This window comes from Artibeus jamaicensis, unplaced genomic scaffold (assembly GCF_021234435.1).
Source record: "Artibeus jamaicensis isolate MK-2021 breed Jamaican fruit bat unplaced genomic scaffold, CSHL_Jam_final contig_793, whole genome shotgun sequence".
In the NCBI taxonomy this organism is placed as follows: Eukaryota; Metazoa; Chordata; class Mammalia; order Chiroptera; family Phyllostomidae; genus Artibeus; species Artibeus jamaicensis.
The window spans coordinates 9,195,796-9,215,729 of record NW_026521975.1 but is presented as its reverse complement, the minus strand read 5'-3'; positions in this window follow the sequence as shown (position 1 = coordinate 9,215,729).

Below are 19,934 nucleotides of genomic sequence, written 5' to 3'. Positions count from 1 at the left end.
TATCATGAACAAAACAGACATCAAGCTCCACTTCCTGGAAATGAAAACCAATCAGCTAACAGACCAGACAGCCCATTAGAAGAAAACAAGCACTGGATGCCGGTGCCAAAAAATACCATTTATGTTGCTGAATACTTACCAGTTTGTTTTTCTGTTCTGACTGACACTTTGTGCTTACCTCTAACAGAAAAACTCTATGCTGCAAGCAAAGAGCAGTACAGTGATTACTATCAGCTCTCCATGGTAACCGCAGTTGGTCTGTGTACCCAAAGGGGAATTTACCATACAGTGATCCCTCACCTATCACAGGAGTTACATTCCAGAGACATCTGCAATAGGTGAAAATCCGTGAAGTAGCAGCATTATATTTTTTATTATTTATATATATTTGAAGGCTTTATAAATCCTTCCCACACTCCTATAAACCTTTCCCACTCTTATTAACCTTTCCCACACTCTTATAAACACTTCATATACTCTTAAACACTTTCTACACTCTTAAACTTATATAATTTTAACAACATATAAAATTCTATATGGGTACTCACCAGTGAAGTACACTACAACTTAAATGATGAACTTCATGAATTATGTAGCTGTGCAGTACTACTGATGGTGATGATGATGAGATGAACATACTGCACAGCCAAGAAGAGCATCACAGCTCTTCTGAAGGCACCACTTCACCAGGTGCTTCATCAGATGGTGCGGTATCTTCACCCTGGGCCGTAACTTCAATTTCCACTAAAGGTGTAGGTGTAACTGATCTCTTCGTCTGAGTGATGAACATAGTTATGGGAAGTTGCTGGTGCTGCTTTTTATCCACAGAGGCAGCTTCTCTATGCAGAGAAATGCTCCTGAGTCCAAAGTGTCTCTGAAATTTGTCAAACCAGCCCTTGCTGGCACTGAATGGGGTTGGTCTAGTGGGAGAAGCACTCAATGGTCCTCTTCTGGGTTATCATCCTCATCTTCATCCTCATCGCCATTGTGAATGTCCGTGCTTTCTGCAAAACTATCATAAAGTTTCTTGGCCTTCATCCGGATGGTGTTGGTATCCAGCAAGATATTATTCTTCCTATAGTCATTTATCTACAGGGCCAATGCAGACTCCATCCTCACAATGACCTGATTGTGGGAAGTGACCACCCTCTTTGCAGTCTTGTTAAAAGTCATTGTTGCTGTAGACCTAATATTCTCTCAACTTTCTTTATGTAGCAAACAGTAGATTCATTGATTCCATAATGGCAGCCTACAGCCGTGTAGCTTTTGCCTCCCTGTAACATGTCAAGAAGTTCTACCTTTTCTTTGATGGTAAGCATAGTCCTCTGGTGCTTGGGTTAACTGCCAGAAGTCTTAGAAGGCACAGAACATTTGAGTGGCATCGTAAGGCTTGAAATAAATTCAAACTTTTATGAAAATTTCACAAAAACACAACACCACAGAGCAACACTACATGCAGCAATCAGACATTGATGTGAAGTGGACAAGATACTGAACATATGGGCACAGTGCAGGAGAGCAAACAGACTGATGCTACAGTCACTGAGCCAGTCAGCACCCAGAATACAGAACATAGTGCTGTGGTTGGTCGCCTTTCATCCCATCAGCCAATAGTATGCTGTGTGCAATTTCATGTTGGCAAACTTGCACAAGCAGTAGTGGTGTACTGCATTTCCATTGTGTACAGTATGGTATTCATCCGCTGATGAAATACATACTGTATTTTATTATGATTTGACATTCTTTTAATATGTTTCAATTAACATTTTTTATATTGTGTAAAATTTTTAGGCAAAAATAATTAAAATCATAAATATTATATAAATACCTATATACCACAAAATCTTGCAATACAGCAAAAACTCTGCGATACAGAATTAGATCTATTAAAAAAGAAACCCTGTGATACAGTGAAGCTGCAATAAGCAAACCACGATATAGTGAGGGACAACTATAGAGGCAAGTGAACTATCAGATATTGAGTTCAAACCAATGGTTATAAGGAACCTCAATGAACTCATTGTGAATTACTAACAACTAAAGGGAAATTAGGAGAAACTTTTTGCAAACTATATCAGCATAAAAAAGGACATAGAAACAGTCAACAAGGGCCAGGAGGAAATGAAGAATACAATTTGTCAATTAAAGAACACTGTAGAAAGAATCAAAAGCAGGCTAGATGAAGCAGAGGATTGAGTCAGTGAGCTGGAGGGCAAAGTAGAAAAAAAAACCTCCCAAAAAAAGAAAAAGAAAAAGGACTAAAAAACAATGAAGAGGGGTTAAGGGAAATGCAGAACAATATGAAATAGAATAATATCTGCATAATAGTGATACCATAAGGAGAAGAAGAGGAGCAAGGGATAGAAAACCTGTTTGAAAGAGTAATGATGGAAAACTCCCCAATTTGATGAGAGAAGAAGCCACAGAAGTCTAGGAAGCAGAGAGGGTCCCAATAAAGAGGAACCCACAGAGGCCAACTGCAAGTCACATCATAATTAGAATGGCAAAATTCCAAGACAAAGAGAGAATCTTAAAGGCAGAATGGGAGAAACAGGAAGTAACATACAACGAAACAGGAAGTAACATACAAAGGAGCCCTGATAAGGCTAGAAGCTGACTTCTCAACAGAAACATTACAAGCAATAATGGGATGGCAAGAAATATTTCAAATAATGAAAAACAAAGGCCTGCAACAGAAATTACTGTATCCAGCAAGGCTCTTAATTAAAGTGGAAGGCCAAATAAGGGGTTTCCTAGAAAAAAGAAGGCTAAAAGAATACACATCCACTAAACAAGCACTGCAAGATATGCTAAAGGGACTGCTTTAAGAAGAGGAAGAAAAACAGTGAGAGAGAAAGGAAAAAACGTACAAAGGGAGTAAAATGGCAATGAATAAGTACTTATCAATAATGACCTGAAATGTAAATGGATTAAAAGCTCCAGTCAAAAGAAAGGAGGTAGCTGAATGGATAAGAAATCATGACCCTCACATATGCTGCCTACAAGAGACCCACAACAGAACAAAAGACCTACACAGAATGAAAGTGACGATCTAAAAAAATATATATATTCCTTGCAAATAAACAACAACAACAAAAAGCTGGGGTACCAATACTGGCAAAACAGACTTCAAAACAAAGGCCATAAAAAGAGACCCAGGACCGATTGTAAAATGGCGGTGAGGTACGTGAGAGCAGAGCCCAGTTCTCCCTGTGTCCAGCTGGAATACTTAGGCGATCTTTTGAGGAACACAGTGAATAGCCAATGGCATCCCAGCTTATATGAAGTTTAGAGGGCAAAAATTGTAGAGGACATTGAAAAACAGATGGTGAGGAGATTGCGCTGGGACGATAAGGTCCCTGGGATCTGCACAGGGACATAGGCCCCTGTGGCCCCAGCCCAGCACCTGCCACAGGATACAGGGAGGACAGTTATATCAGCACCCTTTTCCTCTACCAGAGCAGGGAGGTGAGCCTGGCACCAGCAGGGATCTGGATGCTGGCAGTTGCTGGGGGGAGTAGAGATGAAATAGGAGACACACATGGGTGGTATACATCTGCTGGGACTGTGGACACCAGCACCAGAGAAATTGGTGACATCTGAAGAAGGGAGGAGTTGGTCTGTGTTAGACCCTGACTCAGATAGTTTCTGGACTAGTTGGAAAGTTGAGCTGTGTGAAAAGTCATGTGGTTGTTAAGAATGGCAGGCAGCTGCTTTGAAAGGAACTCCTGCAGTGGCTGGCTCAGCCCAAGGGCGATTTGTGCTGGGAGCAACCAGAGACTGAGGGGCTAAGTGGGACTGTGAACCTGAGCTTATCTTACACTGCATGCCCAGAGAATGAGTGGCTGAGTGGAACTACCCACCAAGGCCTGACTCAAACTTGATGCTTAAGAGGTTGAGTGGCTGAGTGGAAAAGCATGCCCAAGATTGAATCACACTAAACATCCAGATACTGAGTAGCTGATTTGAGCCTGACAGCTCATGAAGGACCTGGGCCAGAGGCCAGGAAACTGTGAATACTGCAGCCCAGACCTGGTCTCCATCCTCTCAAAATCATAGGAAAAGAGAAAGACAAAGCACAGGCCCCTCTTCCTGTGGCATCCAGAAAGACCAGCAGAACTCACTGAACAGGTTTAAAGTCAGCAGGAGCCTTATGTTTTTCTTTCCTCTATCTTTTTTTTTCCTTTTTTTATTTCCCTCAAGTGAGACAATAAGATGTGAAGTTATGAAGGGTCCAGAATCAGATCCAAAGGGGGAGCACAAGGCTAACCCCTAAAAATGAGAAACTGAGACAAATGTCACTTTGCTATTTCATAGAGCTGGCATTTTATTGTTTATGTGTATTATTATTTTTACCACTTTTATTTTATTAGTATTTTTTATTTCTCTTCCATGTGTTTAGTTTTTCTTGTTCTATTTCTCTTGTTTGACTGGTTTTCCTTATTTGCTCTTTATTGTATTTTAATCTTATTTCTTTCAATTCACTCATGTTCTAATAACATACTACTCTTGATTGTATACTTTTTATTCTGGTTATCCAAATCATATATTTCTTGTCATATTATTATTCCAGTACTATTATAAATAATTGTTGTTCCAGATGATTATACATACTACAAAGCAACATTTCCTGATCTTAGTCAACTTCATGCTATTCCTAGGCATTATTATTGTTGTGATTAACTCTATTCTCTCTCATACTATGCCTACCTTCTAACCTTTACTCTCACTATATCTCATCATCTAACCCTGCACAACAGCTCTATTTTCTGGATTAAATTCACAATCATCCTCCCCTCTAAGAAGAGTCTTATCTCTCTTTCACCTTCTATAAAAAGTGGCTAGTTTGTTGAAATACCAAAATTAATGCTATACTTGTCCAAAGAATCTCCTAACTCTTCTCTATTTGCTGGTACTTTAAATCCCATAAAATACTCTCCCGCTGTCAATCCATTTTGCCCACCCACTGCCATTGATTACATACAAGAATAGGTGGGAGCAGCAAACATCAGTGCACATGCTGGAGGAGAGAAAAACCAACAAAGAAACCACCAAAAGGTAAAAACCCAAGTACAATAAGAGAGCCCACACAAACAGAAGAAAGGGCAAACCTAGAGGGTCCAGGAAAGGAGATCAAAGAGACCACACCACTGAATCCAATAGACTTCCTACCATAGAAGTTCACCCTCCAAAGACAGCTAGCAAAGCAAAACATCAGAAAGCTCAGAAACAAACAAAAGGAGTCACCTAAAATGGGGAGACGCAAAAAGAACTTGAAACCAAATGTAATGGAAGACTCGCCATTAAAAGATATAAATGAAATGGAGGTAAGCAAACTATCCGATATAGAATTCAAAATAATGGTTATAAAGATGCTCAAGGAACTCACATATAGCTACAGGGAGCTGAGTGAGAACTACATCAGCATAAAAAAGGAAATAGAAACTATAAACAAAAACCAGAAAGAAATGAACAATAGAATATCAGAAATAAAAAACACATTAGAAGGAATTACAAGGAGGCTCCATTAAGCAGAGGATTGAATCAGCAAGCTCAAGGATGAGGTAGAAAACAACAGACAGATAAAGCAAGAAAAGGAAGAGAGACTCAACAACAACAACAAAAAAACAGGTGGTAAGGGAGCTGCAAGACAACATGAAACATAATAATTTCTGTATAGTAGTGATACCAGAAGGAGAAGAAGAAGAGCAAGGGATAGAAAACCTGTTTGAAAGAGTAATGATGGGAAACTTCCCTAATTTGGTGAGAGAAGAAGCCATACAAATCCAGGAAGCAGAGAGGGCCCCAATAAAGACGAACCCAAAGAGGCCCACTGCAAGACACATCATAATTAAAATGGCAAAATTCCAAGACAAAGAGAGAATCTTAATGACAGAAAGGGAGAAACAGGAAGTAACATACAAGGGAGCATCAATAAGGCTAGTAGCTGACTTCTAAATAGAAACACTCCAAGCTGGAAGAGATTGGCAAGGAATATTCCAAGTAATGAGAACCAGAGGCCTGCAACCAAGACTACTTTATCCAGCAAGGTTCTCAATTAAAATGGAAAGCCAAATAAGGAGTTTCCCAGACAGAAGAATCCTCAAACGATAAGCCTCCTCCAAACCAGCTCTGCGAGAGCTGCTAAAGGATATGCTTTAAGAACAGGAAGACAAACAGTGAGAGAGAGGAACATGGGTATGAAAAAAATGGCAATGAATAAATACTTATCAATAATAACCTTAAATGTAAATGCATTAAATGCATCAATGAAAAGACTTGGAATAGCTGAATGGATAAGAAATCATGAGGGATGGAAGATCCCTCATGGGATGGAAGAAATCATGAGGGATGGTAGAAGGGAGCAGATTCCACTTCCCCCTACATATGGGAGAAAAACCTGGATGATCTATGGAGGAACAGAGCAAACAGCAAACAGTACCCCAGCATATATGAAAATGAGAGACCAAGGATTGTAGCGGACACTGGAAAATCTGGATGGTGGGGAGACTGCTGTGGGACAGTAAGATCCCAGGGACCAGCGTGGGGGCCGAGGTAGCCATAGTCTCCACTTGATGCCCAGCGCTGGGGCCCGGTACTGGGTCTACCACAGACTCCTTGGGAGCATTGGGCCTGCCACAGAGTCCTTGGGAGAGAGCTGGGTCAACTGCTCCCTCCCTCCCCAGCCAAGCAGGGTTTGAGCAGCACCAAGAGAGACATGGTTGCTTGAAGTTGCAGAGAGGGAAATAAAGACAAACAGGCAAACACACAAGGGCGGTGATCACCTGTGGAGTCCGTGGTCACCACCTTGGGCAGGCTGAGAGTCCTGCAGTGACCCACACTGACCCAAATAGTGACTGGTTTCGCTGGAGAATTGGGCTGTACTGAGCAGTAGGCTTGAGTAGGAGGAATTTCTCAAAAAGTAAAACTGTTTGGGGGATTCTCCTGCAACAGCCAGTTGGCCTACTCCCCACAGAGTCAGGGCAGCAATCCCAAGGTTACACAGAAGGCTCTGCATTCCTGCATAGCACTGGGAAGGGTTTGCGCCCAAACCCCTGGATGGAGGCAGATTGGGCAGGTGTGCATGATACACCCCAACCTACAGCAATTACCCATGGGGAAAGAGCACTCTGAAGACCTGGATCCACCATGTAGGACACTGGGGAGAGGCGCCAGACTAGCTCTTGGGAGAATGTCCACAAGACTGGCTGAGTGCACATTGGGAGGGGAGAAGAGCCATGTCAATTGCCCCTCAACCTGCTGCAGCCAGTGAGACCAGAAAAACTGGTTTGGCCAGTTTGAAGCCAACAAGAGATATTATCTTTCAATACCTTTTTCCTTTCTTTTCTTCTTTATTGTTTTATTCCTTCTTCCTTTCTTTCCAGTCCTATCTTTTCTTCCTCCCTTCTCCTGCCCCCCCTTCCTTTTTTTTTTTACCCACAAGTGAAACAAAAACTGTGAAAGGACCAGACTTGGACCCAAAGAGGGGGCATCCCAACAGTTCAGACAGTGAGACAAATTTCACTTTGCTATTGCAGAGAAACTACAAATTACTGCATATTTGTATTATTATTATGTTTTATTATTCTTACATGTTTTATTTTAATAGTATTTTTGAATTCCTCTTCTTTCTGTACAGTCTTCTTTGCTTGGCTGGTTATATTGTATCATTTGACAGGTTTCCCCTGTTCTCTTTTCCACAGTGTATTGCTAATTTACTATCCTTCATGGCACTTGTATTCCTTGAGCATACTATTCAAAGTTCTATACCCCCTGTCATGTTATCCAGATCACAGATTCTGTCATATGATTATTACCCTAATATTATTGTAAATAATAGCTGTTCCATACAATTATAAATACTTCACAACACCCCTCCCAGATCTTAGCCCACTTCACAGTTTCCTGAACTCTATTACTGTAGCGGTTAACTCTATTCTCTCATACACTACAACTATTTACTATCCTTTACTCTCACCTTACCTCAGAATCTGACCTCCCACAACCTCACTGCTTTCTAGATCCAACTCATAATCCTTTCCTCCCCAACAGGAGTATTATCTTCTTTTAACCCTTTCTAAAAAGTGGCTAGTTGGGTGGAATATCATGGTTAACACTATACATAGCCAAAGGATCTCCTGTCTCTTCTCTACGGGCTAGTACTGTAAATATCATAGAATACATGATTACTGTCTTAAAGCATTTTGCCTTCCCCCTCCAAATGATCACAAAAAAGAGTAGGTAGAAGCTTTGAACACAAGGATACATGCTGGAAGAGGAAACCCACCAACAAAGGAACCACCAACAGATAACAACAAAAGAAGGTGAAGGGGGAAGTGGAAGCTACACTAACCTCAATACAGGACCTATCTGGAAATATAACAAAATAGTGGAGAAATTACCCAGAACAAACAACTGAACAAGGGCAAGAGAGAATCCTCAAAACCTTGTACACACAGAAGAACCAGCTTCAACACAACCTGCCCTCACCAGCACAACAAAACACAAGAGGTGGTGGACAGAGTGACCCTCAGTTAACCAGCTGGTGGGAAGGACCCACCAAAGAAAGACCCAGCAAGGATCAAAACCTAAAGACAAACACAGAACCAACATAAACAACAGCCCAAGACCAGTGAGCTTGGGAGATGAAGGAGACTACACCCCTGATCTCACAGGTCTTCTACCATGGAAGTTCACACCATAAACCCACGGAGTCAGAACAGATCAATTTAAGAACCTGAAGCTAACAAGAAGAGTCTCACAAACAATGGGAAGACAAAGAAACAATCCCCAAATGAAAGCAAAGGAGGAAGCCTCAGAAAGAATGCTAGATGAAATAAAGCCAAGTCAGCTATCAGATATTGAATTCAAAGCACTGGTTATCAGGAAGTTTAAAGAGTTCACAATGAGCTACCAGAAACCACAGGGGAACTGCAATGAACTCACTGCAAACTATATCAACATGAAAAAGGAAATAGAAACTATCAACAAGGGCCAAGAGGAAATGAGGAATACAACTTCTGAACTGAAGAACACAGTGGAAGGAATCAAAAACAGGATCAATGAAGGAGAAGATCAGATCAGCGAGTTGAAAGTAGAAAAAAACCATCCAGAAAGAGCAAGAAAAGGAAAAGAGGCTTAGAAAGACTGAAGAGGAATTAAGAGAAATACAAGACAATATGAAATATAATAATATCCGTATAATAGGAATACCAGAAGGAAAAGAAGAAGAGGAAGAGATAGAAAACCTGTTTGAAAAAGTAATGATGGAAAACTTCCTTAATTTGATGAGAGAAAAGGTCACATGAATCCAGGAAACACAGTCCCAATCAGGAGGAACCCAAAGAGGCCCACTTCAAGACACATTATAGCCCTGGCTGGTGTAGCTCAGTGGACTGAGCACAGGCCTGGGAAACAAAGAAACTTGGTTCAATTCCCAGTCAGGGCACATGCCTGGCTGCAGGCCAGTTCCCAGCAGGGGACGCATGAGAGGCAACCATACACTGATATTTCTCTCCCTCTCTCCTTCCCTTCCCCTCTAAAGATAAATAAAATCTATTAGAAAAAGACACATTATAATTAAAATGGCAAAATTCCAACACAAAGAGAGAATCTTAGAGGCAGCAAGGGAGAAAAAGGAAGTAACATACAAGGGAGCCCCAATAAGACTAGAAGCTTACTTCTCAATGAAAACACTCCAAGCAAGAAGAGAATGGCAAGAAATATTCCAAGTAATGAGAACCAGAGGCCTGCAACCAAGGCTACTTTATCCAGCAAGGCTCTCAATCAAGACAGAAGGCCAAATAGCTTCCAAGACAAAAGAAATCCAAAAGAATACACCTCCACCAAACCAGCTCTGCAAGAGATGCTAGAGAGACTACTCTGAGGAAAGGAAGAAAAAGAGAGAGACAGAGAGGAACACAGGTACAAAAATGGCAATGGATAAGTACATAGCAATAACAACCTTAAATGTAAATGGATTAAATGCTCCAGTTAAAAGACAGAATAGCTGAATGGATAAGAAAGCATGACCCACACATATGCTGCCTACAAGAGATCCACCTGAAGACAAAAGACCTACACAGACTAAAAGTGAAGGGCTGGAAACAAATTTTCCAAGCAAATGGCAAGGAAAAAAAAAAAGCCGGGAGCAGCAATACTCATATCAGACAAAATAGACTTCAAAAAAAGGACCATAAAAACAGACCCAGAAGATCACTTCATAATACTCAAGGAAAGAATCCACCAAGAAGATATAAATATTGCAAATATATATGCATCCAATATAGGAGCACCCAAATACATTTAGAAAATCTTAGAGGACTTCAAGAAAGATATTGACAGCAACACTATTATAGTAGGGGATTTTGACAGCCCACTGTCAAAAATGAACACATCTTCCAAACAAAATGCCAATAAAGATATTGTGGCATTGAACAATGCCCTAGATGAAATGGACTTAACTGATATATATAGAGCCCTTCATCCCAAAGAAGCTAAATACACATTCTTTTCGAATGCACATGGAACATTTTCAAAGATAGACCACATGATAGGACACAAAACAAGCCTCAACAAATTCAAGAAAATTGAAATCATTCCAAGCATTTTCTCTGACCACAAGGGACTGAAACTAGAAACCAACCCCAAGGGAAAAAAACCCAAAACACTCAAAATCATGGAGATTGAATATCATGCTATTAAACAGTGAATGGGTCAAAAATGAAATTATGGAAGAAATCAAAAAGTTTTTAGAAACAAATGAAAATGAACTGAAGACAACCCAAAACTTATGGGACACAGCAAAGACAGTCCTGAGAGTAAAGTTCATAGCAATACAGGCCTAACCTAAAAAAGATAGAAACATTTCAAACAATCTAACCCCATGCCTACAAGAACTCGAGGAACAACAAAAAAGACAGCCCAGAGCAAGTAGAAGGGAAAATTACATTTGTTCTGTTTCCCCTCCTCCATTCCCCTCCACCCTGAACATCCCTCACCATTCTCCCCCCTTTAGTTCATGAACAGGTGTCTCAAGTTCTTTAGATTCTATATGTCCCCTACTATTCTTACCCTCCCCCTTATCTAGTTTCTATCAACTGTCTATGCTACTTATTTTCTGTACCTTCTCCCCCCTTCTCCTTCTCCCACTCCCCTGTTGCTATCCCTCCATGTGATCTTCATTTCTATGGTTTGCTCCTGATCTAGCTGTCCTTTTAGTTTGCTTTTGTTTTAGGTGTGGTTGTTAATAACTGTGAGTTTGCTGTCCTTTCACTGTTCATCGTTTTTATCTTCTTTTTCTTAGGTAAGTCCCTTTAACATTTCATATAGTAAGGGCTTGGTGATGATGAACTCCTTGAATTTGATCTTATCTGAGAAGCACTTTATCTGTCCTTCTATTCTAAATGAAAACTTTGCTGGATAGAGCAATCTTGGTTGTAGGTCTTTGGTTTTCATGACTTGGAATACTTCTTTCCAGCCCCTTCTTGCCTGTAAGTTCTCTTTTGAGAAATCAGCTGACAGTCTGATGGGAACTCCTTTGTAGGTGACTGTCCCCTTATCTCTTGCTGCTTCTAGGATTCTTTCATTTTAATCTTGGCTAATGTAATTATGATGTGCCTTGGTGTGTTCCTTCTTGGGTCCAACTTCTTTGGGACTCTCTGAGCTTCCTGGATTTCCTGGAAGTCTATTTCCTTTGCCAGATTAGGTAAATTCTCCTTTATTTTTTGTTGAAATAAGTTTTCCACTCGTGGCTGTTCCTCTTCCCCTTCTGGTACCCCTGTAATTTGGATGTTGGAACATTTAAAGATGTCCTGGAGGTTCCTAAGCCTCTCCTCATTTTTTTGAATTCTTGTTTCTTCATCCTTTTCTGTTTGGTCATTTTTTTCCTCTTTCTGGTCCACTCCCTTGATTTGAATCCCAGTTTCCTCTCCATTACTATTGGTTTCCTGTGCATTTCCATTCATTTCAATTAGTTTAGCCTTCATATATTCCTCTAATTTGTGACTAAAGTCAACCAGTTCTGTGAGCATCCTGATCACCAGTGTTTTGAACTGTGCATCTGAAAGTTTGGCTATTTCTTTATCGCTTAGATTTATCGGCTCTGGGGCTCTGAGTTGTTCTTGAGCCATTTTTGGTCTGTTTGCGCCTGTTAAGTGTGAGGAGCGGAGCCTTAGTTGTTTACTAGGGCAAGGCCACCCAGGTCACAGGTTTGTGATGCTGTATGTGGGGGCGGGGTCAGAGAGGGACAATGGCGGTCCTCTCCGCCTGCTTATCTGAGCGCCAATGTGTGAGTCTGCCATCCTGTGCTAGTTGCTGGGGCCTGCGAGATCTGTCTCAACGCTCGCCTCTTCGCTGGTTTATCTGCGTGCAAATGCGTGACCAACTGCAGACAGCCAGCAGCGCTTCTTCCCTGGGTTCTGCCTGTAGCTAGCCCGCACCTGGGATCCCCTCCTCCGGCTGCCTGTCCACCGCCTGGATCTTTTTTGCCCAACTGGCTCTGCTACTGGTTTCGCCCTTCTCACCGGTTTAGCTGAGTGGTCCGTTGTTTCCGGACTCTGTATTCGATTTTCTGTGTGGTTGGGTTGTGTTTATTATTGTTAAAACTTTGTTATTTTTAGATTTGGTTGTGCGAGGACAAAAAGTATTCCTACCTACGCCTCCATCTTGGCAGAAGTCAATTCTGAATTCTCTATACTTTTCCATTGATTTAGGCATCTGTTTTGTGTTGATACCTTTCTGATTACTGTATTTTTATAGCATAGTTTGAGGACACGGAGTGTGGTATCTCCAACATTGTTTTTTCTTCTCCAGATATATTTGGTTGTTTAAGGTATTTGTGGTTCTATATAAATTTTAAGGTTTTGTTTTCTGAGAAGCAGTTGATAAGGTTTGAATGGAACTAATAGCTTTGGGAATTATTGTAATTATAACAATTATATCTTACCATTATATAGGAATAATATATCCTTCCATTTTGTGTGTGTTCTTTTCACTTCTCTCTTCAATGTCCTATAATTTTGGGAGTATAGTTCTTTCACCTCTATTTATTCCAACTGTATTTATTCATTACTTTTCCACATAATTGTAAATGGGATTACTTTCTTTACTTATTTTTCATTGTTTATTAGTGTTATGAATGTGACAGATTTCTGTAGTTTGTATTTTGTTTCTTAATGAATTATGTTATTTATTCTATTAATTTTGTTGAATTCTTTAACAACTTCTGTATAGACTATCATGTCTTCTACAAATACTGACAGCTTTCTTTTTTACTTAGATGCATTTATTTTCCTTTTTTGATTGTTGTCTAAAATATTTCATTACTATTTTTTATTTTATTTTTTAATTGTTGTTCAATTACATTTTCTGCCTTCCCCCCACCCCTCCCTACCACCCCAGTCCTCTCCACCTCCTTCCCCCATTTCCATCCCACCTTTTTGTTGTCCATATGTCCTTTATAATTATTCCTGTAAACCCTTCACCCTTTCTCCCCATTATCCCCTCCCCTCTCCCCTCTGGTCACTGTCAACCTGTTCTCAATTTCAGTGTCTTTGGCTATACTTTGCTTGCTTGTTCATTTTGTTGATTAGGTTCCTGTTAATGGTGAGATCATATGGTATTTCCTTCTATTAGCATTCTTTTGAAATATTTTTGTCAGGAATGCATATTTAGTTCTTCAAATCCTTTTCCTGTATCTTTCAAATAGTCATATGATTCTTGTTTTTGGTTTTGATGTGATGAATCTCATTGATTGCTTGCTGGATTTTGAGCCATTCTTGCATCACTGGTAAAATCCAGATTTGATTAGGGTGTATAATCATTTAAAAATACTATTAAATTTGGTTTGCTACTGTTTTGTTGAGAATTTCAGCATGTATATTTATCAACAATATAGGTTTGTCTGTTTTCTTTTTTCAGTGTTTTTGTTTTCTTTTTTCAGTAGTTTTAGTATAAGACTAATGCTGTCCCTGTTAGTTAAATTTGGAAGTGTACTTCTTCAATTTATTATTTCAATATAAGTGTTAAAAGAATTCCTCTGTAAATCTACCTCTTCCTTGGCTTTTATTTTTCAGTGTTGTGATTACTTGTTCAGATGTTTTGCTGATAATTGATTTGTTCAGATTATGTAATTCTTACTGGCTGAGCCTTCGAGGGGTATATTTTCTAAAAATTTTCCATTTTATTAAAATGTCAAATTGTATATAATTTTAATGGTATTACTCAATAATTCTTTGTGCTTTTATGGTTTTGATTGTAGTTCATCTCCTTTTCTCTTTTTTTGTGTGTTTTCCCTATTTATAGCTTGATGAGTCTTACTAGAAGCTTTTCAAATTTATCATTTCAAAGAAGCAGCCATCAATTTTATTAGTCGTTTCTTTATTTTTAAACTATTTATTATGGCAGTGACTTTTGTTTTAATTACTTCAATTAACTCTTTGTTTTAATGTATTTAGAAACAAATTCAAATGATTTTATTGAAAATTTTGTTTAATTAGAATTGTATAGTTATGTTTTCTCTATAGCTTTTACTAAATCCAGGTTTTCTAAGACTGTGTTTGCATTTTTATTTCTTTCAATATAACTTGTTTTTCTGTTTCTATTTTTGATTTATTAGGTGTTTGATAGCCCGTTCTGTAATCTCCAAATATTTGTTTTTATCCTATATGATTTCTAGTATCTTACCATTTTCTGTGATCAGAAAATATGGTTAGTATAACTTTAAATATTTAAAATTTATTAAGGGTTGTTTTTATTCCTATTATAAGAACTATCATGAAAAGATTTACATGTAAACTAAAGAATAATGTGTACCCCATAGTTTTAAAGGCACTATTCTATAAATATCTATCAAGTAAACCTGGTCTAATATTGCAGTTGAGTCTATTTTTTAAATTATTTTCCCTTTATATATTTTTTATTGTTCAAGTACAGTTGTCTCCATTTTACCCCCACCATTTCCTCCCACCCCCACTCCCCACCCTTGATCCAACCCCTCTTTGGTTTATTAAAACACAGTGTTTTAAAATATGATTATTTTCTTCAATCATCTCATACCTCATTTAATTTTCAAAAGGACCCTTTGAGATAAATGATTTTTTTTATCTCAGTATTACACATAGGAAAGTAAAAGGCATTATATCTACTGTAAAGTCATGATATCTATCTATGTCATTTCCAGTTTTTCAACCTGAAATAATCTCTTTAAGAGTACAAAAAGGACATTTAAAAAGAGTAAGGAGAAAGCTAGAAAAGAGAAGGGGCTCTCAGCAAAGGGATCTCACTAATGTCTGTACCACTGACTCTGTAGGTATCAGATTCCCAAAGTTTAACTCCGAGTTCTCTGTAATAACAGAATGAAGATGGCACAGTTGATGGTGAAAATTCATAAGGAAAACACCATCAAAGGAAATCAAACAAAGTGGCAACAGTTTTACAAGGTCTCTCCAATAAGTAGTCTTCAAAAATCAGAAAATAAAATATGCCAAAAGTAAATCTGGGGAATCTAATGTTGTTAGTAATAACAACATTAACAAGAAAAAAAATTAATGTCAGGCCTGTCTCCTCTCCCAGAATTTCAACTGATTGACATTCCATGCACATTTTATTTCTGATTCATTCTGGCCCTGTCCAACTTCCATTTCTTCAAACTGACAACAGCACCATTCCGCTACCTGCCTTCCAACTGATAGTGTTCCTGCTCAACTGTCATTGCCTTCAAAGTCCACACACCTTTTCAAGCTGTTCAACGACTCCGGCCCTGCCTGCATCCCCATCTTCCAACTGGATCCAGGCTCACCCATGTCTCCCTATCTTCTACTTGTAACAGTCTCCCATATTTATGCTTAACTTCCAACTAATGAGAGCCCTGTACTTTTTGTCTTTACCAGCCTTGTTTTATAATTTTTTTTCACTCACCTCCTTTTTCTTCAAAAACACAGAACCTGAAAACACTGGTGTGAAAGAAAACCAGTATTGGCTCCCCTTTATTCTGTCTGAAGACTGAGCTTCCTCAGGTGAGACATCCTGAGAAGATGGCCAAGGAGGACACATCAGACTCTTATGCCTGGTTCTCTAAAACTGGGTCTATTTTTATTTTTTAAACTATTTTATTGTTGTTCAATTACAGTTGTCTGCATTTACCTCATACCAGCCCCACACCAGCTAAACCCATCTCCATCCCTTGCTTTCACCCTTGGTTTTGTGCATGTATCCTTTATAGTTGTTCCTGAAAATGTTTTCCCCAATTATCCCCTCCCACCTCCCTTCTGGTTACTGTCCACTTGTTCTTAATTTCAATGTCTCTGGTTATATTTTGCTTGCTTTTTTCTTTTGATTGGGTTCCAGTTAAAGGTGAGATCCTATGGTATTCATCTCTCACCGCCTGGCTTACATCAAGAGCCCCAGTGTGGATGCGTACACTGTGGTTTTTGTGTGTTAGCTCCCAAGATATTTACACTGATGTGGATTTTGGGACACAGTAAGCTATGGATGTGGCCTCTGTGATGGATCAAAGGTTGTGTCCTTTATGAGGTATTTGGTGAAAAGAACTTGATTTGCTATGTGTATTTTGTCCTATTCTATATAGTAAACATTGCATGGGATATTGCATTGGTATTTTAACAGGGATTGTGTTGAATCAATAAGTTGCTTTGGGTAGTATGGACGTTCTGATGCTGTTAAAACAACATGCTTCTAAACAATTAATAGATCACAGAGGGAAACAAATAGAAATCTACATCTACCTTGAGACTCACACAAATTGAAAACAGCCTAACAAAATCTAGTATGAAGATAAAGCAGTTAAAAGAGAAAACAGTATAGCTATAAAGGCATACCCAAAGAGCAGGAAAATAATCCAAAAAAATCTGTTAAATTTATCCCTGAAGAAAATAGAGAAATAAAAACACAAACACATAAGTAGAAGAAAATTTATAACAAAGATCTGAGTACGAGTAAGTAAAACAAAGCTATAATGACTAATAAAATAAAGCCTGATTCATTGAAAAATAAATAAAATGGACAGCCCAATAGTAAGACCCATCAAAGAAGGAACAAAAATGAATAAAGTAAGCCCAGCTGGTGTAGCTCAGTGGATTGAGCGCGGGGCTGGAAACCAGATGATCACGGTTCGATTCCCAGTCAGGGTGCATGCCTGGGTTGCAGGCCAGTTCCCAGCAGGGGACACATGAGAGGCAACCATACATTGATATTTCTCTCCCTCTCTCCTTCCCTTCCCCTCTAAAGATAAATAAATAAAATCATTAAAAAAATGAATAAAATAAAAAATGTAAGTGAAAATATTATCTGATGCTACAGGGTTAAAAAACATTAAAATATTGTGAACCATTGCATATCAACACATTTGACAATTGAGGTAAAATAGGTTTTGCACAAAACCATACAGCCTTCCGAGGCTCAACCAGAAAGAAACAGAGAATCTCTATAGACCAATTCCTAGCAATGACATTGAAGCAGTAATAAAAACTCCCAACAAAACACAACCCCAGGATCACATGACTTACAGGTGAAGTCTACCAAATATTTAAATAATAACTAGTGCATTTTTTCTTCAAACTATTTTATTAATCATAGAATATCACTTCAAAATCATAGTATGAGTCCAGCACAAATCTGATAACAAAACCAAACAAAGACAAAATGAAGGAAAAATGTTACTGGCCAATAATCCTAACAAACAATTCTTAACAGATTAATTGCAAACAGAATTTATCAGTATGCCCTGGTTGGTGTGGCTCAGCAATCTGAGTACCAGCCTGTGAACCAAAGGGTCACTGGTTCAATTCCCCGTCAGGGCACATGCCTGGCTGGCAGGCCCAATCCCCAGTAGGGGATGCACAAGAGGCAACCACACACTGATGTTTCTCTAACTCTTTCTCCGTCCCTTGACTCCCTAAAAGTTAAATAAATAAAATTGTAAAAAAGAATATATCACTATCAAAGAATTATATATTATAATCAAGTAGGAATTATACCAAAAATACATATCTGGTTCAACATTTTAAAACATTAAAGTGACTAAACAAATCAACAAAATCAATAATTACATGTGGTCATCAAAATTCCAGAAAAAGTATTTGGCACAATTCAATGTCAAGTTATGATTAAAAAGCACTAAAAAATGAACATACAGTGAAAATCCCTCAGATTCATAAATGCTATATAGGATAGGCCCATGGCCATTATCATACTGGTTTGTGGGAAAAGGCAGCTTTTTTTAACATCAGAACAAAAGAAAAAAAATGTCTACTCTCTCCACTCTATTTCAATCAACTACTGCTAGAACTTCTAGCTACAGCACACTAAAAACAAACAAAAAAATCAATGCATTTATTCAAGGAGAAAAGTAAAACTGTCACTTTTTGCAGCTGATACCAGAAGAGAAACCAGAGAATAAAAGAAATGGACAGAATTTAAAAAATTTAGACAAGTATCAATATATAACATTAACATGCAGAAATTTATCACATTTGTATAGGCAAATAACAGAAAATCTGAAGAACAACCCTGATGGTGTGGCTCAGTGGGCTGGGCATCATCCCCAAAACTGAGTCACTGATTCACTTCAAAGTCAGGGCACGTGCCCAGAATGCATTCAAAGTCCCAGGCTGGTGATGTGTGGGAGGCAAGTGATCCATGCTTCTCTCACACACTGATGATCCTTTCCCACTCTTCCACCATTTCCTTCTATGTAAAAATAAATTAATTAAATCTAAACAAAAAATCTGAGGAAGAAATAGAGAAAACAATCCCATTTGCAGCTGCATAAAAAAGAATTGAATGTTGGGAAACCGATGTAATTAAATATGTGAAAGTACTCTAGAATCATACTTATAAGACAATGAATAAAAATTGAGGCGAGTTCCAGCCAAGATGGAGACAGAGGTAGAAACCCTTTGTAGGAGACCACTCTGCCTGGCATAGGCCCAGCCCCCAGAAGCAAACATTTACTGCAAAGCAACTTCCTAAGTTTCATGTTAAAACTTCCAAGGATGAGTGTAACTGGTTCAACCACTTTTGTCCTTTTCATTTGGAAATATCCCTCCTCTGTGATGTGATTAGTGGCACTGGCTCCTCTGTTTTCCACAAAAAGAACCACCTAAAGCAACCTGTGCATAGCAAATGAGGACCATCCTGTAATATGGTCAACCCAATAAAGGCTGGTCATGGCAAGGGCCTCAGCTTTTGCTGCCCTTGAGAGAAAAGCCATGCAGTCCTTTTTCCTCCACTGAACTTGATAGTCCGTGTGAATGTCTCATTTCATCCATAATGACTCGGAGGCTGCAGCCTCCGCGTCACCACCCTTCACTTCCTCGCACAACCAAAAGGGGGATAACAACCAATCTAAAATCGCTAAACAACCAGAAGCACCAGAAAATTAAACTGCATAGAACTCTTGACAAGCAAGGAATTAAAGAAAAGTCATCCAGAACAACCAGACTGGTAAGGTGGGCCTCACAGGCAGAGGACTCAGAAAAACCCGGGCGAGGTGGCTGAGGGGCAGGGCTGACTGCCGATCAGTGGAGCTGTGCAGGAGGGACTGACTTATGGAAAAAACTGAGACTCGAAGCTGACTGTGGTTTATGGCTGGGGTTGCCGGTGGTGGATTCTTCCAGTCTGACTCAAGAGATAAGCAGGCAAGCTGCATTGCTCCCTCTCTGGCCCCTCTCCCACAGGCAGCCTAGCAAAGAGGGTTGCCCTGCCTGGTTGAATACCTAAGGCCCCACCCCTTACAACTTATCAGGTGTGCCAGGACAAAGAAATATGGCCCACATGAAAGAACACAGCAAAACCTCAGAACTAAGTGCTGAGAACATTGCCAACCTAACTGATGGAGAATTTAAAGCCCTGGTAATGAAAATGCTCACAGAACTGATTGAGCTTGGTCAAAAAATGAAAAGAAAGATACCTTT